Raw genomic sequence first — 21,203 nt, forward strand, 5'->3', positions numbered from 1 at the left:
TTGTCCAATGTCCTTTAACATTCCATTCTTTCTCCATATATCCTTTAAACTTCTTCCACTCCTTTTTGAATATATCTAAATCATAGTCTCTTAAGGTTTTCGTTAATTTGTCCATCTCACTCCACGATAAAACTTTCACAATCCAATCCCATTTCTCTGGTATTTTTCCGGGATCTTTGAGTCTTTTGAATGAAAGCATACCCAAATGAGATATCTCTAAAGGATCAATTTTATTTTTGGAGAAGATATAGACAGAGGAAGGAAACAGGGAAGAGTTTTATTTTGCAGTATAAGAATGAAATATCCTTGCTCATAGGTCACTTCATCAAGATGTTGTGTAATATTTTTAAAGAAAATGTCTTTAGCACCATTTGGAGCATAAAGTCCCATCAACAACATTTTTTTTGGCATTCAAAGTAATTTCTACCGCTATATATCTTCCATCTTTATCTTAAAATACCAATTTCGGGTCTAATTTTTGTTTAATATAAAAGACTACTTCTCTCTTCTTCTGTTCAGCCAATGTAAAAAATTCTAGTCCCAATTGTTTATTCCATAGAAATTTATAATCCTTTTGTCTAATATTCACTTCTTGTAAACATACTATATTACAATTTTGTTTTTCTTTATCCAATGAAACGTTGCCTTTCTTTTTTGTGGTGAATTTAGTCCATTTACATTCCAAGATATCAATTTGTAATCCATCATGGTGCAAATTCTTTATTTTCTTCATAAAATCTATGCAGTTCCTGTGTATTTGTGGTTATAATCCTTTTCCCTTGAAGTTCAAAGCTCAAACCTTCAGGTATTATCCATCTGTACCTCATTCCATTGTCATGTAGTTTTTCTGTCAATTTTTATATGCCTTTCTGTCAGTTAGCACTTGTCTTGGCAGTTCTTTCATAATTCTTACTCTACTGACTCCCACTGTCAATGACTTTTCAAAGTTTTTATTCATGATCTTTCCCACCATTTCTTTTGTCATAAATCTTATGACCACATCTCTTGGCAGATTGTTCTTTTTTGCACAGAGTGAATTTGCTCTATACATATAGTCATACATATTTCTATTCAGGATCTTCCTCCAAAAATTCTGCAATTATTTTTATTATGTATACTTTCAGGTCTGATTCTTCATCTTCAGGTACACCTCTCAGACGGATCTGAGTTTCCATCAGTTTGCAGTCACGAATTCTCACTTTTTCTTGTAATTTTTACAAGTTGGAGTCATGTGTTTTCACTCTCTCTTCCACTTCTTGTACTTTCTTTGTTATTACCACAGTGTCATTTCTGAGATTCTCTCTTTCTTTTTTAAATTCTTTCTTTGAGTCCTCAATATCCTTTCTTATTTCTTTTTTAGAGGCAGTTATCATTTCTTTCACCCCCTTCATTATCCTAGCTTCCATTAGATCTAATTGGGCTTGCATTTTCTCTGTTGAAGCAGACCTAGCATGAGTTTGTTTCGGGTTTGATATGTAAAAAAAGATCAAAAATTTTGATCTCACCAAATTAAATTTGAGCCATCAGGTTTGAGAAAGTGAAGCTTGCCCTTTCCAATGCACCCAATTTCGCTGTCCTCTGAGCCTTTTATTTCTCCCAAAATGGCGGTCACAACTTTTGCTTCACTTTAAAAAAAAATTATTTTTTCCCTTTTACCAGTTCAAATCTTATCTACTATCCAACAGTAGTAATTTTTTAATTGCCAAATCTGTTAACTCCACCAATTTTTAATGTCCCAATCACTTTAAAAACGATGTTAAAACTTAGTCCTTCCAACAACAATGGCCACTAATGTTTCTCTCTGGTATTATAATCCTAGAGTAGGCTGTTTACTTCATTGACTTCCTTCTTCCTCCAATACTTCCTGCTTTTCTTGCCTTCAAATTTCCTGTGTTGACTGTAAACGCTGCAGATCTGTGATGATGGGGCTGCCTCCTCAACCACAGATAGACTAAATAATAAATTCCTTTCTTCTTTTAACACTGTCTTTTAAGTTTACAAAGTTCAAATTTAGCCCCTTATCTTCTTCTCCTTTCAGGCTTTCAGTATTTCCAACTCCCACCTTTTACTTTTGTTTTGTTTAACTTTAATTAGTCCCGGAATGAAGAGATAGCAATCAGTACCTTTTTTCCATAGTTTATCCAAATCAACACCAGTCCTTTGTAGATTAGATTTTTAAAATTGTAAAAGAAGGTTTGGATCCTGTCAAGCTTATGCCAAATTGATGACTCTGGAAACTTCTGCAGATGATGAATATGCAACTTCTCTCCGGAGATCCCTCAAAGCCTCAAAGGAGCCCCACCCCAGGACTCCCTTTCAGCCAAGGGATGATGATGGAAAACTTTAACGGAACAATTCAGAATATGCTACATAGATCTGGGAAGAAAAAAAATGATAAAGAAGGGAAATTGCCAAAGTCTTTTTTTTAATTGGTTAAACAGGAGAGTTTGGAAGATATATGGAGGAAGTTTAATCCTGAAGTACAGGACTATACCTTCTTTTCAGCTAGACATAGCTCTTTCTCTAGAATTGACATGTTGTGGGGTACTACAGATTTGGGACTTATAACAAAGAAAATAGAGATATTACCTAAAATAGCTGATCATAACCCAATAATGTGGATTACAAAACTGTCGAAAAAGTCAAGAAGATGGAGATTAAATGAAGATTTACTACAAAATAAAGAAATAGTGACACCTCTAGAAAATGAAACCAAAGCTACTTCCAAGTAAATGACAGAGAGGATATAGAATTTCAGACGGTATGGGATGCCTACAAGGCAGTAATGAGAGGATTACTAATAACATTGAATAATAAACACAAGAGAGCAAAAGATAAACAGATGTTAGGCATTCAAAATGAAATTAAGAAAAAAGGTGAATTAAGGAAAAGGCCAGGAAAAAAGAAAATTATAAGGGAGATTACAATATTGCAAGCACAAATGAGACATCTGTTAAATAAAGAAATGGAATGGAATTTGAAAAAATTAAAACAGAAATCTTTTGAGGGAGCGAATAAACCTGGAAAATATTTGGCCTGGCAATTGAAGAAAAAGAGAGAAAGTAAAATTATTAATAAAATTGTGGCTGATGGAAGAGAGATGGTAGATAAAATATTATGCTAAACTATTTAAAGGTGTTAAAGTAAAGAAGGAAAAGATGGAAGTGTATTTGCAGAAGATTAAAATAGCACCCTTAACTGATTATATGGAAAAAGTTTTGAATGATCCAATTGAAAAAATAGAAATTGAAGTAGCGATTAATGCAATGAAAATTGGAAAGGCACCTGGACCAGATGGATTTACGACAAAAATTTTTAAAACGTTTAAAGAAGAATTAATACCGAAACTTCAAAAAATAATGAATGTGATAAGAATAAATGGGAAAATACCAAATACATGGAAGGAAGCAGTAATTTCGTTGATTCCAAAGGAAGATAGAGATGTCACTAAAGTAAAGAACTATAGGCCAATCTCATTATTAAACAATGATTATAAGATATACACAAGAATCTTAGCAGAACAGCTTAAACAATATCTAATAAACTTTATAAACAAAGACCAAGCGGGTTTTCTCCCTAAAAGGCAAATAAGAGACAATATTAGAACTGTTGTAAATATTGTAGAATATTATGAAAGACATCCAGAGAAGGAAGTTGCATTATTCTTTGTGGACGCAGAGAAAGCTTTTGATAATTTGAGTTGGGACTTTATGTTTGCAGTAATGGAGAAAATAAAGTTGGGGGAAAACTTTATAAGAATGATAAAAGCAATTTATACTGAACATGCAAGGTTATGTATAAATGCAGATCTTACAGAAGAAATGATAATCAGCAAAGGTACAAGGCAAGGTTGTCCGCTTTCACCATTGTTGTTTATAATGACTCTTGAAATCTTATTGATGCAAATACAAGATGATGAAGAAATTGAAGGAACGAGAATTAAAGGATTTTCCTATAAATATAGAGCATTTGCAGATGATATAATGCTTATAAATGAAAATCCTACGCAAGTAACACCTTTGTTGTTAGCCAAAATACAAGATTTTGGCGAATTGGCAGGACTTTATGCTAATAAAGAAAAGTCAAAAATTTTGTGTAAAAATATGCAAGTAAGTAAACAAAAGGAATTGCAGAAATTAATGGGATGTGAAGTTACCCCTAAAGTAAAATATTTGGGCGTGGAAATAACAATGAAGAATATTGATCTGTTTAAAAATAATTATGAAAAGTTATGGCATAAAATGGACAAAGATATGATAAAATGGAACAAGCTTAATTTGTCACTGCTTGGTAGAATAGCTGCAATTAAGATGAACATTTTGCCAAGAATAATGTATTTATTTCAAACTATTCTGATTGTGAAAGACAGTAAAAAATTTAATAAATGGCAAAGAAAGATTTCAGAATTTGTATGGGCCGGGAAAAAAACCAAGGATTAAAATGAAAGTTTTAACAGATGCCAAAGAAAGAGGAGGATTTCAACTACCAGATTTAAGATTATATCATGAAGCAGTTTGTCTAGTGTGGATAAAAGATTGGGTGACACTGTTGAATAAAAAACTTTTAACGTTGGAAGGTCATGGAAATAAATTCGGCTGCCACGCTTATATGTACTATGGAAAGAAAAAGTTGGATGGTTTTTTTTCTCACCATTATATAAGAAATAATCTACTAAATATTTGGATGAAGTACAAGAAATATGGCGATGAGAGAAAACCACTATGGATAGTGCCAGCAGAAGTAATAAGAATAACAGCTGAGACAGGAGAGGAAAAAGGGATGTCATATAATCAATTACTAAAAATACAAAGCGGTAAAATAGAATTGAAAACTGCTGAAGAGTTGAATAATAAATATGATTGGTTTCAAATGCAACAAATAAAAAGTTTGGTGGAAAGCGATGTTAAAACTGAAGAAATATTATGAGAACAAACAGAAATGGAAAAAGTTTTGCTTGGAGATAATGAAAAATTAATTTTGAAAATCTATAAGTTACTTTTAAAATGGTCTACGGAAGATGAAGTAGCGAAATCTCAAATGATTAAGTGGTCAATTAATGTAAATAAAGAAATACAGATGGACACATGGGAATATTTGTGGAAGAACTCTATGAAACTCTCAACATGTCAGAGTATTAAAGAAAACTGTTTTAAGATGATGTACAGATGGTATATGACTCCTAAAAAGTTGGCAAAGATGAACAATAAGATGCTAGATAGATGTTGGAAATGTAAAAAACATGAAGATTCTTTCTACCATATGTGGTGGACTTGTGAAAGAGCAAAAAAGTATTGGCAGATGATTCAACAAGAGATTTCTAAGATCTTGGGATACGAATTTAACAAAGTTGCAGAGACTTTTCTGTTGGGATTACAAATGAAAAAATTTCCAAAAGAAGATAGAACTTTAATCTGGTACTTGCTCTCAGCTGTTAGGACATTGTATGCACAGTTGTGGAAGCAAAGAAAAATATCAGAGAAATGGGATTGGATTGTAAAAGTTATGACATGGAGTGAAATGGACAAGTTAACAAGAACCTTAAGAGACTATGATTTAGAAGTATTTAAGATGGAGTGGAAAAAGTTAAGATATGTAGAAAAAGTGTGAAAAATAAAAGGACATTGGACAATTTTTGATAATGACTAAGTACAAGAGGGAGGAGGATATTAATATTGGTTCTTATTAATTAAGGGTACCTTTAATTTAAGATTTTAAGTATAGAAACACTGGCGGGGGTCAAGTAATGGGGGGAGAGGTGGGTAGAAAGTAATATATGGGATAGATTTTAAAAAGTAATAATGATGTAAGAAATTGAAATTTATTACCGTATGTTACTAATAAAATTGTTTGAAATCATAAAAAAAGAATGAAATATCCTTTTGGATTAAGCCAAACTGACAGTACTATAACAGTAGAAAACACAGCTATAGCAGTCCTTCCATGGCTAGAAATGTGCCAAGACAGCAGTTGGCAGTGGGTCAGGCTGCATATGGAGAGAGAGAGAGAGGCTCAAACTGTTGAACCCTGGCTAAAAAAATTCATCCAACTTTTTCAGATGCCACCATCAAAATATGTACAGTCCGAACTTTCAGGAAAAAACTTAGGTACTTTGAATGGCTTCCTTAGAAACACTTCAGGAAGTCTGAGGGTGCCAAAAACAATATCTGCAGATCAAATCTGCACCCATTCCCTCCTGCCTGTTCCAACCTTGGCAGACAGAGGAAGCTCAAGTCCTGGATCAGCTTAAACCCCTCACAGAGAAGGTGAATTTAACTGAATATAAAAAGTGTTCACAACAATTAGATCTTCCTTTGATGATTTTGTAGAGGGTTGGAGAAAGCACCAGAACTGTGAAGGTGTAGGAAATGCAGTCAAGAAAGCTTGGAGAGTAAAAATGCCTTTTTAGAAAAAGATATGGAACTCGGGGGCAAAAAGTAATAGCATTTGCCAAGCAGAGAGAGGAGGGTGAATGCCTGTTTTAAAGGTATCCCTCAATTTTGGGGAGGGAATAACACGGAAAGCATCATGTCAGAATGGGTTACCCTTGTAAATTAAGAAACTGGGAACTCTGTACCCTAACGGGTTAAATGAGAGCATCTCCTGGCAGACGCTCATGTAGATAAGAGCTCAGACATGCCCATACAGCTCACTCTGCTGAAAGGGACATACAGGAATAGATCTAAAAAGAATCTGAAAGGCCAATATGATTCTTAAATAATTCAAATGAAGAATTTCATGTGATTCTTTAATCTGCATTACCCAATCTGATGACAGGGAGTCTGCTTCCTCCTGAGAAAAGTGAACCCCTTTCTCCCAATCATTTAAGAGGGAATGTCTCCCAATCCTGAATACGCAGCTCCTGTGATAAGGAAATCAGATTTCTCTGGACAGAATCTTGGAAGGAGACTAGGTGAGATTTCTTGTTGGGTAACTTGGGCTTTTTGATTATCAATGAAACAGTTGAAACTAGATTTGCTTTAAAAACTACTACTTGCTAAAAAGCAATGCTAGATATTTCAATAAGTTTAAAATACTTTGATTTCACAGTAATCATAGGATTAACCTTTTTATGCTTGCATTTTGTTCTGTCTAGCTGACTAAATAAAATTAGTTATCTCAATAAAAGATAAAAGTTGCTCTCTGGTTTGTTGGTTACACTTAGAGAACCATACTAACCTCCTTATTTTTTTGTATTAATCAGAATGAAAGGTTGTAAATTAATAGAAGGCAGTTTCATGTGTTCAAAGCTAGAGGTATGTTTATAGAGCAGAAATAATAAACTTCTCTTCAGTCTAGAAACAGCTGTATGATAGAGTTTGTGAAGAATGTGGATATGCAAAATAGCCTGAACATAACTTCCTCCCAGACACATTTATTTTGAAATATGCAATTTGATACCTGTGTGTCAATTTGTCAGCTAAAGCATTTGAAATATAAGAAAAATGAAATTTCCTAGAGAATATTTGCTAATAAAACAGCACTCCTTTATTTTATTTTTATTATTTTAGGGGGGGGGGTGTAAAAATTCTGCTGAGCCACAGAGTTCATGGGGTGGGGTGGGGAATGGAACAGTTATTATGGTAAACATCCCTCCTGGGGAACTGTGAATGCCTTCCAAATCAATGTTTACATTTTAATAAATGTTTTACTTAACGTATATTAAAATAATATAGTATAATAATAAAAAGGAGCATGTAAACTAAACAAACTGGAAAGCTTTTTAGAGGTACCGTATTTCCTAGTGCATTTTCTAATTATTAAGGACAAATGGAGAGAGCAATCTTCATTCCACAGATCTCCAGAGACATGATAGACTACATGCTGTGTGACCCACAGGTGCGCTCACAGAGGGAAGCTACATGTTTTGCTGTTGCCATTATTTAATAAAAAGATGAGATGGATGTATTGAAACCTGGATGCTAGAACTAGAGTCAAGTTCAAGATCAGTGGCTTCTTTTCTGAAAGCCCTCCCCTTCTACTCACAAAAAGCAAAATTGATAATACAGTGTTATATTTAAAGACACGGCCAATGTACAGCCTTAAAGAAAAGCAGATTATTCCGGTAGAATTGAAAATAATAGGATTCAGTTTCTAATCTATAATTCCCGGGATGGGGGTGGGGGGGGTTGAGCAGGAGCACAGTTCTGGCTGGCTTGGCATCAGGGGGTGTGGCCTAATATGCAAATTCATTCCTGCTGGGCTTTTTCTACAAAAAAAGTTGTGGTTTTACTCATGTTTTTAATGGATTTTGTACATTGCTGAGAGCCCTGCAGTAGCAGGGATTGAGGGAGGGGGAGGCGAAGCAACCACAACCTTGGACAAGATTTTACAGAATCACTTCACTGATACATTTGATGAAGTGAGCTCTGACAGAAAGTGAATAATTTTTTTTAATTTTTAAGGCACCTAGTTTACTGCAACAACTGAACAGCTACCCATCTGAACTGAGAAGCACCCCCTCCTTTCACTGAACTTCCTAGAGCACATTAACTAATATTGCAACTCTGTTTCTTTGACATTATATTGGAAATTAGAAGAAACCACAAAGAACTATGGGACGCCAACTATTTATTTATCTCATACATTACATATTGAGAGAGGGGCCTCTTGTTTATCTCTAGTCTAAAGAAAGGAATGTGTTAGAGCTGGAGAAAATCCATGCCAGGAGATCTGTACAGGAGCCGTAAAGGAGGTGAAGGGTTGGTATGTAGAAAACAGAGATAAGGGGTATACGGGAGGGGGGAAAGTTATTCATGGCTTGGGGCATGCGCGCGTTACCGTTAGAATAGATTGTGAGGGGGTCAGCCAATTGGATGGTCCCACGAGGGCTTTAGGCTACAGGCAAAAAGGTATATAATAGCTGTGCTGCATCACAGCAGGCAGAGTCGACGGGCGGTATTCTGCTGTCCGGGCTCTCCGTGCATTGCAATTCATGCTTCCAATAAACGATCCTTGCTGGACCCAAGAGTGTTAGAGTGGTCATTGGTTTGAGTCCAGAGACAGACTCTACACGTGTCAATATCAGCAGACATAGCACCAAATATGTTAACTTTATGTATTATGGTTTTAATAATTATTTAATGTTTTATTTTAATACTGTTTTATAATAGATTACTGTATTTTGTGAAGTTAATCTGCTGTTAGCTGCCTTGAGCCTGTCTTCCATTGCTGACCCAATGACAGCTCTTGATGTCCTCCCTCCTCTAATGCTCTGCCTCAGCATCAGTCTTAAGCCTTGTGACACAAACGCAGAAACAAGCAGATGTGGCTTCGCATAGCACTGTCAATGTGCCTTTTTTGAGCTCCTGTGCCTTTAAGAGATGACCGATCTCTCCCCATGAATAGCTTCAGGAAATGTAACCATCAGCTACTGGCTGCAGACTGTGCTGCCCTTAAAGGCACAGGAGTGAACCAGGTTGTTCATTTTTCGTTCAGCTGACAATCCTGCTTCCTGAGCCCCTGTTGTGCACATCATCCTAAAATTTGCCCATATACAATTTTAAAGGTGCTGGAATAAAAGAAACAAAATAGGCACAATAAGGCTGGATGGGGGAAGAGCAGAAGTCTCTTCTTCACCGTGGCCTGTCTGAACTGGTGAGTTCATAAAGGGCTACAGGACTTTTGGCTGCTTTGACTAAGACAGGCTAATTTGTTGCTCGTCTTCCTTGAAAGAGGACTTGTGTCAAGTCTGCTTCAACTCTGGTCAAGTCTGCATTCCATCTTTGGTTTAGGGGGAAGCATTCTGGGTAAAAGCCACACTGTATACCAATGCTGCTAGCTCGAGCTCTCCTTTCCCCCCTCTCTTCCTTTGTTATGTAGTTTTGCTTTGAAATGGGAATATGTGAAAGAGATTATGGTGCCTTCTCAGGCTGGGCACCGGGGGAGGTATTCGCCCAAGGCCAACAGGCCTGAGAACGAATTTGTAACATCAATGTGTGAATGTGCCCTGCATAGTACCCCCTCCCTAACGAATCCCTTTGAAGTGTACCTTATATGATTACACTTTACTATATGGTCTTCAGTCTTTCAATCTTTTAGCAGTCGAGAACAATGATATCAATAAACTAGAAACTTTTTACCAAGAAGGTCTCGTTATTGAATCAGCCGACTTGACATTTTGAAAGACTCCCCTTCGAAGTTCAACCTTTCCGGCAACTTTAAAGCCTTATGGCTGAGCAGATTCTGGACAATGGAGAACTTCCCCTCAATGTGGATCTGGAAGGGGCAGAGACGCCTTGGCACGTCCTCGACTCCAGGAGAGCCGCGGAGTCCCCCCTCCCCAGTTCCAGCTGGTGATTACACCCCGACAGTATCAACCGCGGACCTCTACCACCATCATGGAACAGGCCCCGATCCGCCGGGAAGCCATCCTGACTGGCCACACCAAGCAAGTCCGGATCGCCGGAGCAGAAGCCACCAACCCGGGTCCCATCGAGTCGGGGGAGGCGGACAGCATCATCGTCGTCCAGGTCCCAGAGGACGAGAACGCGGGTGCTGAGTGCAGAGGGGCTGAGAGCGGGGAACCGAGGCCCAAAGACATGCACGATGAAGACTATCAGATGTTTCGCTTGATGGTCCGACGGGAGGTCGACGGAGCGATACGGAGCCTGAAGGATGAGATGCACACCCTGACAGCTCAACTGGGGAGGGCACTGGGGGTGACCGGGTCCCGGCGGCAGCAACCCACCCAGCCGGCGACCCGAGGCCGCCCAAGCCAACCGGCCCAGGCGGCAGCCCCTGCAAGAGGCGCAGCTCCCCAGATACTGGCGGCCCCCCAGGCGCCAGCGGCTTCCCGCAACGCAGGCAGAGGGCGAGAGCTGGATGCGACCTTCGACGGGGATCCGGAGGAGGTGAATTACTTCGCCATTCAAGCGAACAGCTTCATGTACCATTGGGGGAACTCCTTCCCAGACAAGTTTAGCAGGGTGGACTACCTGGGCTCGAAGCTGAGGGGGGTGGCCAAGCACTGGTATGTGAGCTTGTGCGAAACTATGAGCCCTGACCTGGACTATGTGCACACTTTCCTTCAAGCCCTACTAACCCAGTATGAAGACCCCCTGCAGGAGACCCGCGCGCTGGTGGCCCTCCGTAACATGCAACAAGGGTCCCGCTCCATCCGCGAGTATGCGGCGGATTTCCAGGCGAACGCGGCCAGAGTCCAGGGATGGAACGAGCTAATGAAGATTGAGCATTTCTCTAATGGGCTGAACGCCAGCATCCTGGATCGGGCCCTCACCCAAGTGAGCCCAGACACCCTAGTGGGGTGGATCCAGCTGGCGGGCGAAGTGGAGACTAACCTGAAGAGAGTGGCGATGCTACGCCAACACCAGTCGGGGAAGAGCCAGGCGAGGGGCGCCCCGGGAAAAGCCGAACCCCCAAGAACCAAGAGGCCGCCCGTAGCGGTGCCCGTGGGGCCCCGCTGATGCTTCCAGTGCAGGGACCCGAACCACCTTGCCTCCAGCTGCCCGCAGCCGGCCCCCGCCCAGGCCCCCCTGCCGACAGCGAAACCCAGTACCCCGAGGCCGAAGAAGGCAACCGGCCACCCTAAGGATGCGGCGAAAAGCAGCGCAGTGGTGCCGGAAGAACCACTGGATGAGGAGGTGCTGCTCTCCGCGGAGCTGGCCGACCTAGCCTGGGCCGAAGAACCGGCGGGAAACGAGTCCGGCCTGCTCTGAACGGTGCCAACCAGCAGGTTGAGCGGGAAGAGGCACCTCTGATGGTGAGAGTAACGGGATGGTTGTATTTTGTCACCGTGAAACTCTTAAACCCCAAATTGAGGAGGTTCCTGCAAATTCGGGCCCTAATAGACTCGGGGTGCAACCGAGAACTGATTTCCCCTATGGTAGTGGAAGCCCTGGGGCTAGAGAGCTCGCAGCTACCTCACCCCAGGCTGTTTGAGCAAATGGACGGGTCCATGATGTGTGGAGAGCCGTGCACCCGAGAAACACAGGCCTGCCCCATGGGGATCGAGGAACACTGGGACGACGAGATCTTTGTTATTGCCCCCTTGTGCTCCTACCCGGTGGTATTGGGGGTGGGCTGGCTGGAAAAGCACGAGCCCCTAATCCGGTGGAGAGCCCAGACGATCAGATTTCTGGACCCCCATTGTAAAACCCACCTGTGGGACACGGTGTGGGGCCCACGGGCTCCTGTGGCCAAGGAGAGGGCGTGCATGTCAGTAGAGGAGGCGCACCCCATCCCAAGTGCCTACTGCGATCTGATGGGGGTGTTTAGTGAGCAAGAAGCCAACCAGTTGCCCCCCCATCGGAGCACAGACTGTGCCATAGAACTAATCCCAGGGGAGAGCTTGCCAAAAGCCAAACTCTACCAGATAGGGTGGGCCGAGAAGAAGGAACTGCGCAAGTTCTTAGACCAAAACCTGGAGTGGGGATTCATTAGACCAGCCACGGCCCCCCACGCCACCCCCGTGCTGTTCCGCAAGAAGAAGGACGGCTCGCTTAGACTTTGCACAGATTTTCGCGGGATAAACGCGATCTCGATGTCCAACGCCTACCCCATCCCCCTCATCCGGGACTTATTGAACACGGTGTCCGGGGGGGAAATTTTCACCAAGTTGGACTTGAGGGACGCGTACTTCCGAGTGTGCATCAAGGAGGGGGATGAATGGAAAACGGCATTTAACACCCCGATGGGCCAGTTCGAGTACCTGGTCATGCCGTTTGGGTTGCAGGGGGCGCCGGGGTGTTCATGAATTTCATAAACGATGTGCTCCAAAGATTTCTGTACAAGGGGGTGGTGGTGTACCTGGATGACGTCATTATTTACTCACAAGACGAACAGTCCCATGTGAAACTGGTGCTTAGTACCTTGCTAGAGCACCAACTGTACGCTAAGCTATCTAAGTGTGAGTTTCACCGGACCGAGCTAGACTATTTGGGCTTCCAGGTGTCGGGTCAGGGGTTGGCCATGGATCCCGCCAAGGTGCAAGCAGTGCTCGAGTGGTCCCCCCTGAGAACACGTAGACAGTTCCAATCTTTTCTCGGGTTTGCAAATTTCTACAGGGCGTTCATAGAGGGGTTCGCCCAGATCGCCCTGCCCCTGACCAAACTCCTAAAGACGAAAGGAAAGGGGCCAGAAGCCAAGCGGCCAGGAGCACGGTTAAACTGGACTCCCAAGTGTCAGGCAGCCTTTGACCAGCTAAAGCGCCTGTTCACTAGCGAGCCAGTCCTGAGCCACCCTGACGAGCAAAAGGCCTTCGTGGTTCAATGCAACGCCTCTGACGTGGCCGTAGGAGCCATTCTCATGCAGAGGGACAGGGAGGGGAAACTACGGCCATGCGCTTACATCTCCCGAAAATTCTCAGATGACCAAAGGAACTGGTCGGTCTGGGACAAGGAGGCGTTTGTGGTCATGTTTGCCCTGAAAACCTGGAGATCTTGGTTAGAGGGGGCCAAGGTGCCGTTCAAAGTGTGGACAGACCACAAGAATCTGGAAGCCCTGATGGGGAAAAGAAGGCTGGGCAAGAAGCAGATCCGGTGGGCAGGCTTCTTTTCTAAATTCGATTTCACCCTGAGGCACATCCCTGGGACGAGGAATTTCTTACCCGATGCCCTCTCCCGCCTCCCGCAGCACGAGAGTCAGCGGGAAGAGGTGGTAGACTCTCTAATCTCACCCTCCCAAGTAGCGGCCATGGTCACCACCCGGTCTCAGAAAAGGAAGGAGTTGGAGGGGATCAGCCGTGAGCGGATCGCCACGGAAACCGAGCGGGAGGGAAAAGACCGGCCAGAGGGGGTGCTGAAGGGTAAAGATGGGCTCTGGTATAAGGGGGAGAAGCTGTACATCCCAGAGGGGCTCCGGAGGGAGATACTGCAGCTCTGCCACTCCTCCAAACTAGCTGGGCACTTCGGCTATGTAAAAACCCTGCACCTAGTCAAACGGCAGTTCTGGTGGCCGTCCCTGCAGAAGGATGTGTCTGAGTTTGTGACTAGCTGCCCTGTGTGCATTATGGCCAAACGGAGGGGGGGGGAAACCGCCGGGGCTCCTGCACCCAATAGAGACGGCTAAGCGGCCCTGGTCAGTAGTGTCGATGGATTTCATAGTGGAGCTCCCCCCCTCCCGGGGAAAAACAGAGATTCTAGTGGTGGTGGACACATTCTCAAAGCAAGCCCACTTCATCCCGTGCGCTCAATTGCCCACAGCGAAAAAACTAGCGGCCCTTTTCTTTGATCACGTGGTAAAACGACACTCGTTCCCAGATAAGGTCATTAGCGACCGCAGGCCGCAGTTCGTTGCCACCTTCTGGCGGGAGTTTTGCAAATTGGTGGGCATGGAGCAGGGTCTAAGCTCAGCCTACCACCCCCAAACAGACAGACAGACAGAGAAGGTGAACGGGGCCCTAGAGCAATACCTGAGGTGTTTCATAAATCAACGCCAGTCCGACTGGGTGAACCTCCTCCCCTTTGCAGAATATTGTTACAACAACAGTGCGCACAGCTCCACCAAAGCCTCTCCCTTCGCTACAGTCTTTGGGTATGAGGGGAAGCCAATCCCCCTCCTTTCGGGGGGGGGGGGGGGGAGTCAGGAGGTCCCCTCAGCTTTTGAACAGTGGTGGCAAGGTCCGAGCCGGAGTTGGCCGGCCATCCAGGAGAACTTAGAGGCTGCCAAAGAGACCTATAAAAAACAGTATGACAAGTCCCATGTCCCTGCCTGGGATTTCAAAGCTGGGGACTCTATCAACCAAGAACCTACCTCTCTCTCAACCCTCCAGAAAACTGGCGTATAAATACTTGGGACCCTTTAAGATCAAAAGGGTCATTACCCCAGTGACTGTGGAATTACATCTTCCTCCTGCCCTTGGTAAAATACACCCTGTATTTCATTGCAGCCTGCTGCGTCGAGACCCTGGCTCTTCGGACTGGTATCCTCCACCACCAGGACTCCCTCCCATACGGAAGGGGGAACAGGGCCTTTCAGGCCATGAGGTCCAGGACTCTAAAAACCATCCGCCTCTCCCGCAGACACAAGCGGTGGCGGGGGCTTAGGGGGGGCAGTATGTCAAGTCTGCTTCAACTCTGGTCAAGTCTGCATTCCATCTTTGGTTCAGGGGGAAGCATTCTGGGTAAAAGCCACACTGTATACCAATGCTGCTATCTCGAGCTCTCCTTTCCCCCCTCTCTTCCTTTGTTATGTAGTTTTGCTTTGAAATGGGAATATGTGAAAGAAATTATGGTGCCTTCTCAGGCTGGGCACCGGGGGAGGTTTTCGCCCAAGGCCAACAGGCCTGAGAACGAATTTGTAACATCAATGTGTGAATGTGCCCTGCATAGTACCCCCTCCCTAACGAATCCCTTTGAAGTATACCTTATATGATTACACTTTACTATATGGTCTTCAGCCTTTCAATCTTTTAGCAGTCGAGAACAATGATATCAATAAACTAGAAACTTTTTATCAAGAAGGTCTCGTTATTGAATCAGCCGACTTGACAACTTGGAGTCAAGGACAGTTAGCTCTTCTTCCCAGCCCACCGAGAAACCACTGCAGCCCCCCCCCATCCCGTTTCCTAAGAAGAGTCTTGTGAGTTCCCACTCGCACTTTGGCCAGGTTTGGGAGGCACCTGGCTCTTCTTCGCAAAGCCAAGTTCAGCTCCACCACTGAGGACCAGGTTCAATCCAGTGCAGAAAGTTCCATCAGCAGCAAGGAACACAGCAGCCAAGGCCACCTCTTCTGCAGTCCCCATGCGTCCCATAACCTATAAATGTGCAAGGGACCAGAGGGAGAAATTAGTACCCTACACACAGCTCATGTGCACACACAAACCACCTAATGTGCATTTCTCCCCTAGAGCGGGGTGGCCAAACTACAGCTCAGGAGCCACATCTGGCTCTTTTACACATATTGTGTGGGTCTCTTGTGTGGTCTTGGCTGCTCCACGGCCTGTTGGCTGGCTTGGAGAAGGCATTTCTCTCTTTAAATTACTTCTCCAAGTTAAGCCATCAGACGGCTTGGAGAAAGCATTTAAAGTTGCTTCCTTTCCAATTCTCCCTTCCTCATCTATTTGCCTTCCTTCCTTCCTGCTCTCAAACACATGATGTTCATGTCTTGCAGCTCTCAAACATCTGATGTTTATTCTATGTGGCTCCTACTTTTAAAATTGTTTTAACTGTAAAATGAATAATTTATATAATGTATGACTTATAATGTGTATTGTTTTAACTGTTTTGATGTTTTTATGCTGTAAACCACCCTGAGCCTGCTTTGGTGGGGAGGGCGAGATATAAACAAACAAAATAAATAAATAAATAAAATAAAAGGTCTAGCCACCCCTACCCTAGACCATCACAGCTCAGTATGGGATCTTTTTCACAAGCTTTTAGTCCTTAGCTGTGAACATCTCAGAAGCTGAGCAGTGGAGCTGAGGAGCATTTTGGATGGATGGTTGATGAGACTCAGGCTGAAATTTTGTAGGAATACTTTCCTGGGAGGAATGAATGAATAAAATGGGACTTGCTTCCAATTAGAATTAGAAGCTATTAGCCACTGTGTGTGTGTATGTGCACACGCGTGCTATTGGCCACTTTGTGACACAGTGTGTTGGACTGGATGGGCCATTGGCCTGATCCAACATGGCTTCCCTTATGTTATGTTCTTAGACCTACTTAGGACAGCTCTCTTACAGTGCCATCCTAAGTAGAGTTACCCCTTTCTAAAGCCCATCGACTCCAGTAGAATTATTGAAGTGGTGACTAACACAAGCACAATCTTCCAGGCAAATAGACCCAAATAATTCTTAAGTTTCATTTCAGAGATTTTCATTTTTTTAACCACACTTGAGTTAACTGCCCTGAGCCTGCTTCGGCGGGGAGGGCGGGATACAAATCAATCAATCAATAAAATAAATAAATTTAGGCACTTGCCCTATTTATTGAAGTGTTTATAGATGCAATGGAACCACCCATCACCAACACCCCATTCTGGTTTTCCCACAGTGCACTTGCCTGATAATCTTTGCCTTCCTGAATAGTAGCTGCTGGGTTTGGTGACAGATCTGCATATCTTTTCCACATGCCAATCAAGATGTTACTAGGTGAAAGGCTGGAATTAAAAAAAAAAAGTTTGGAAATTTAAACTGGGATAGGGGAGGGGACATTCTACAGGCACCGAACTCACATGAAAGAGCAACTGCGCACAGAGCAAACATTGCAGGGACCAAGCAGACCTTGGGCTCCCGTCCCAGCATGTGTGGACATAACATCTGAACAAGCAGGGCTTTTTCTTCTGCCAGAGTCCAAAGGAGCAGAGCTCCACCTGGGCCAGCCAACCCGCCTTGTGGCAGCCATGTACTCCCAGGCCAGGCAGTGTGGCCTAATATGCAAATGACTCCTGCTGGGCTTTTTCTACAAAAAAAAAAGTACTGTGAACAAGGCTACACTGAAAACCTGTACAATCTAAAGTTACTGTTTAATCTCCATCTTGTTTCTGAAGAAATTGTCGGGCCCTCTTTTTACAACTAATAACTTCCCCACAGCAAAGTGACCTCATTGCAATTGTCTGGATACTTTCGTTATCAGTTACTTGTTATGCCTTTCCTCTCTCTCTCTCTGTTATCACCTTTCTTTTGATTGCAAGCTCCCTTAGTAGGGTTGCCAGCTTTCAGTTGGGAAATTCCTGGAAACTTTGGGGGTGGAGCCTGTGGAGGATGGGGTTTGGAGAGGGGCGGGACTTCAAGATGCAATGCCACAGAGACCAACTTTCAAAGCAGCCTTTTTATCCAGGGGAATTGATAATTCTGTTGGCTGGAGACCAGTCATAATTCCAGAACATCTCCAGCCACCACCAAGATGTTGGCAACCCTAGATTCTTGGGAAAGGGGCTTATTTCTTTTCTTCTCTGAAAAGCCCCACAAGCCTCCAAAGCTCTGTTCTGATCATAATCCCCTTACCAGTTGACTCGGACTCCATATTGGCTCTCATGGATTGCCATGGACTTGGTCATTGATATCACAGCAGCCTGTAAGACAATTTTCCAACTGGTAAGGTTGCCACGTGGCCTTCAGCAGCTCAATGCACTGAAGTGGAGCTTTTGCAGGACACCGAGAGAAATATGATCATGTCTGCAAAGCAAATGGCCATTAAAAAGCACAGGAGTGGTCAGAGCCCATGGCAGACCACTAGTTTTGGGCCTCTTTCCCTAATTCTCTTCAAAACCAGCTATCCCATTATTCTGGAGGTCTTCACCTGCTCATATCAGGAGTAGGAAGAGGAGGACTTGCTTTTTATACCCTGCTTTTCTCTACCTTAAGGAGTCTCAAAGCAGCTTACAATCACCTTCCCTTTCTTTCCCCACAACAGGCACCCTGTGAGGTAGGTGGGGCTGAGAGAGCTCTGAGAGAACTGGGACTGGCCCAAGGTCACCCAGCAGGCTTCCTGTGGAGGAGGAGAAGGGAATCAAACTTGGTCCTCTGCTCTTAACCACTACACCATTTTGGCTCTCAAGTTCTATAAATTCTGAAGTAAGAGTTACAAAGATTGTGAAGACACAAAGGAACAGGTGCTGGGTGGTCTCCCCTGGTTCCCTCAGAAGGAGTGCAGAGCCTCTTCCTTCCTTTCCACAATGAAAGAAGGGCCTAGTGGGGGGGCAACACCAACAGTCTAACAAGGGCTGGCAAGTTAAGGTATTGTTAAATTTGCTATTTCACACCTCCTTTCATCTTTGCTGTCCCTCTTCACATACTTGCCTTCTTTGCTAAGTGGTGCTTCCCCCACCCCCAGCAACCTGGTGCTATTCAGTAACCGGGGGTGGGGGGAAGAAGAAGAGGAAGAAGAAGAGGAGGAGGAAATTGGATCTATACCCCACCCTTCGCTAGCCAAAGACATCTCAGAGCAGCTTGCAAATCTCCTTTCCCTTCGCCACAACAGAAATTCTGTGAGGTAGGTGGGGCTGAGAGAGCTCTGACAGAAATTGCTCTTGAGCAGAACAGCCTTGAGAGAACCTGTGCCTAACTCAAGGTCACATCAGCAGGTGTATGTAGAGGAGTGGGGAATCAAACCTGGTTCTCCCAGATAAAGAGTCTGTGCACTTAGCCACTACATCAAACTGGCTGTCTCACAGTAGCTTCCTGATCCTTTCTAACAGCAGACTGATGCTGGACCTTGAACAACAGCCAGTTTGGTGTAGCAGTTAAGTGTGCAGACTCTTACCTGGGAGAGCTGCATTTGATTCCCCGCTCCTCTACATACACCTGCTGATGCGACCTTGGGTCAGCCATAGCTATCACAGGAGTTGTTCTTGAAATGGTAGCTTCTGTGAAAGTTCTCTCAGCCCCACCCACCTCACAAGGTGTCTGTTGTGGGGGAGGAAGATAAAGGAGATTGTGAGCTGCTCTGAGATTGAGATTCTGAGTGGAGGGCGGGATATAAACCAAATGTCATCATCTTCTTTTAAACAAGAATCATCCTGTAAAGCTTTTCATAAGATGAAGAGATTTTCAAGGGATCCCCCCTTGCCATAGTGAAAAGCTTCAACTGCAGACAAAGACTGAGGTGCAGAAGCTTTCAGAAAGGTTGGCAACCCAAGATTTACAACAAGTAGAGCCTGAAGCCCGGTACTCCCGTCATATCAGAATTACCTTGCTTGCAGCATACGTCATGCCATTCTTTAGTCCAAGATCAGCATAAAGGCTGCCCATGTTGATGATGTTTCCTTTTGTTTTCCGTAAGTAGGGCAGCGCATACTGCAGAGGATAAAAGATGGGGAGAAACTGTCTGATGCCAAAAGAGAAGACTTGGGAACCTGTCTTATGCTGGTCTCTTCCACGTGTTATTTTGTCACCTCTGTGCCTGTATTGTGATGGTTTGTTCCCTTTTCCACATGTGTTTTGCTTCCTCTACTTGTCGCTTTGATATTTTATCACTTGTACCACTGGCTTATTTCTAAGCACTTTTTAAAAGTGCAGTGAAGTAAATCGGAGATTGAACAATAAAATATCAAAGTGGTGGGGGGAAGGCAACACAGTACAAACACACAAGCAATGAAAATGTGACATGCAAAAAACCCACAGTCTCAGACCGCTGGTCTTTTTTATTTTTTAAACATAAAGATTATTGAAGAAGAAAAATAAGGAGGCTTAAACCCCACCCCCTGAATTGCAATTACAGTATAAAAGGTGTAGCAGAACACTGGATACTGTGTTCTAATAAACAGTCATACACTTGAACACTAAATAAGTTCACAAAATAAGATTCTACCACAGGTGCAATTTTAAAAGATGAGGTGTTCTACCAAACAATCATATACTAAAATATGAAATAAGCTTTAGTCAAAGAATAAAAAAAACCACTGAACTCTGAATAAAAAAAATACTGACTAAACACTGATTAAAGCATTGAATAAAACACAGACTAAACACTGAATAAAGAAACACAGAACACTGAATAAGAAAATTCAACAGAAATGCAGAGTTGTTCAAATTAAAACCGCCTCCGGTTGCTAGCAAGCTATGGACCAATACCCCTGGTCTAGTCAAAAGGCTAAACTAAATGTCACTGAAGGCTGGCCCTGCCACTAAGCAAACTAGGTGCCGAATTGGACAACCCCACATGACTCAGTGACGTCATGTAATATCAATGACATGTTGCCATTGGTCTGCTTTCATCAGCACGGGGGGGGGGGCAAAAGTTAGCCTTGCCTAGGGTGCCAGATAGTCTAGGGCCAGCCCTGATGTCACTCAGCTTCTGAATAACTCTTGGAGACATCTGACATGTCCTGTAACTAACCACTCACATTTAGTTGGAGATCTAACATATCCTCCAATATTTGCAAAGAGCCCTGACCTGGATGGCCCAGGCTAGCCAGATCTCCTCAGATCCTGGAAGTGGCTGGGCCGGTCTATTCCAGTGGTCCCCAACCTTTTCAGCACCAGGGACCAGTTTCATGGAAGACAATTTTTCCACAGACCGGTGAGGGGGGGAGCACTGGGGGTTTTGCCACCCCAAGCTGCCCCTCGCCTCCACACTGTCCCTGCCTTCAATGGGGGTCTTTAAATGGAGGGAAGACTTGGGCTGTTTCTGCCACCTCCCCACTAGGTGGCAAGGTGGCAGAAGGCCAATCTGCCTCCCCCTCCCATTTAAAGACCCCCGCCGATTAGCTGATCAGTGGGGGCCTATAAATAAGGGGGTAGGCTAAGGTCACAGCAGAACTGCCCCTTCTGCCAGCCTGGGACCCAGGTGGACAAAAGAAGTGGT

General features: G+C 43.7%; 1 protein-coding gene across 1 annotated transcript in view; it reads right to left on the reverse strand.

The window, feature by feature from the left end:
- The window catches only part of LOC132583340 (uncharacterized), a 163,631-nt gene that overhangs the window by 130,769 nt on the left and 11,659 nt on the right, over nt 1-21,203 (reverse strand). The gene's annotated exons all lie outside the window — the stretch shown is intronic.

This window comes from Heteronotia binoei, chromosome 15 (genome assembly GCF_032191835.1).
Source record: "Heteronotia binoei isolate CCM8104 ecotype False Entrance Well chromosome 15, APGP_CSIRO_Hbin_v1, whole genome shotgun sequence".
Classification (NCBI taxonomy): Eukaryota; Metazoa; Chordata; class Lepidosauria; order Squamata; family Gekkonidae; genus Heteronotia; species Heteronotia binoei.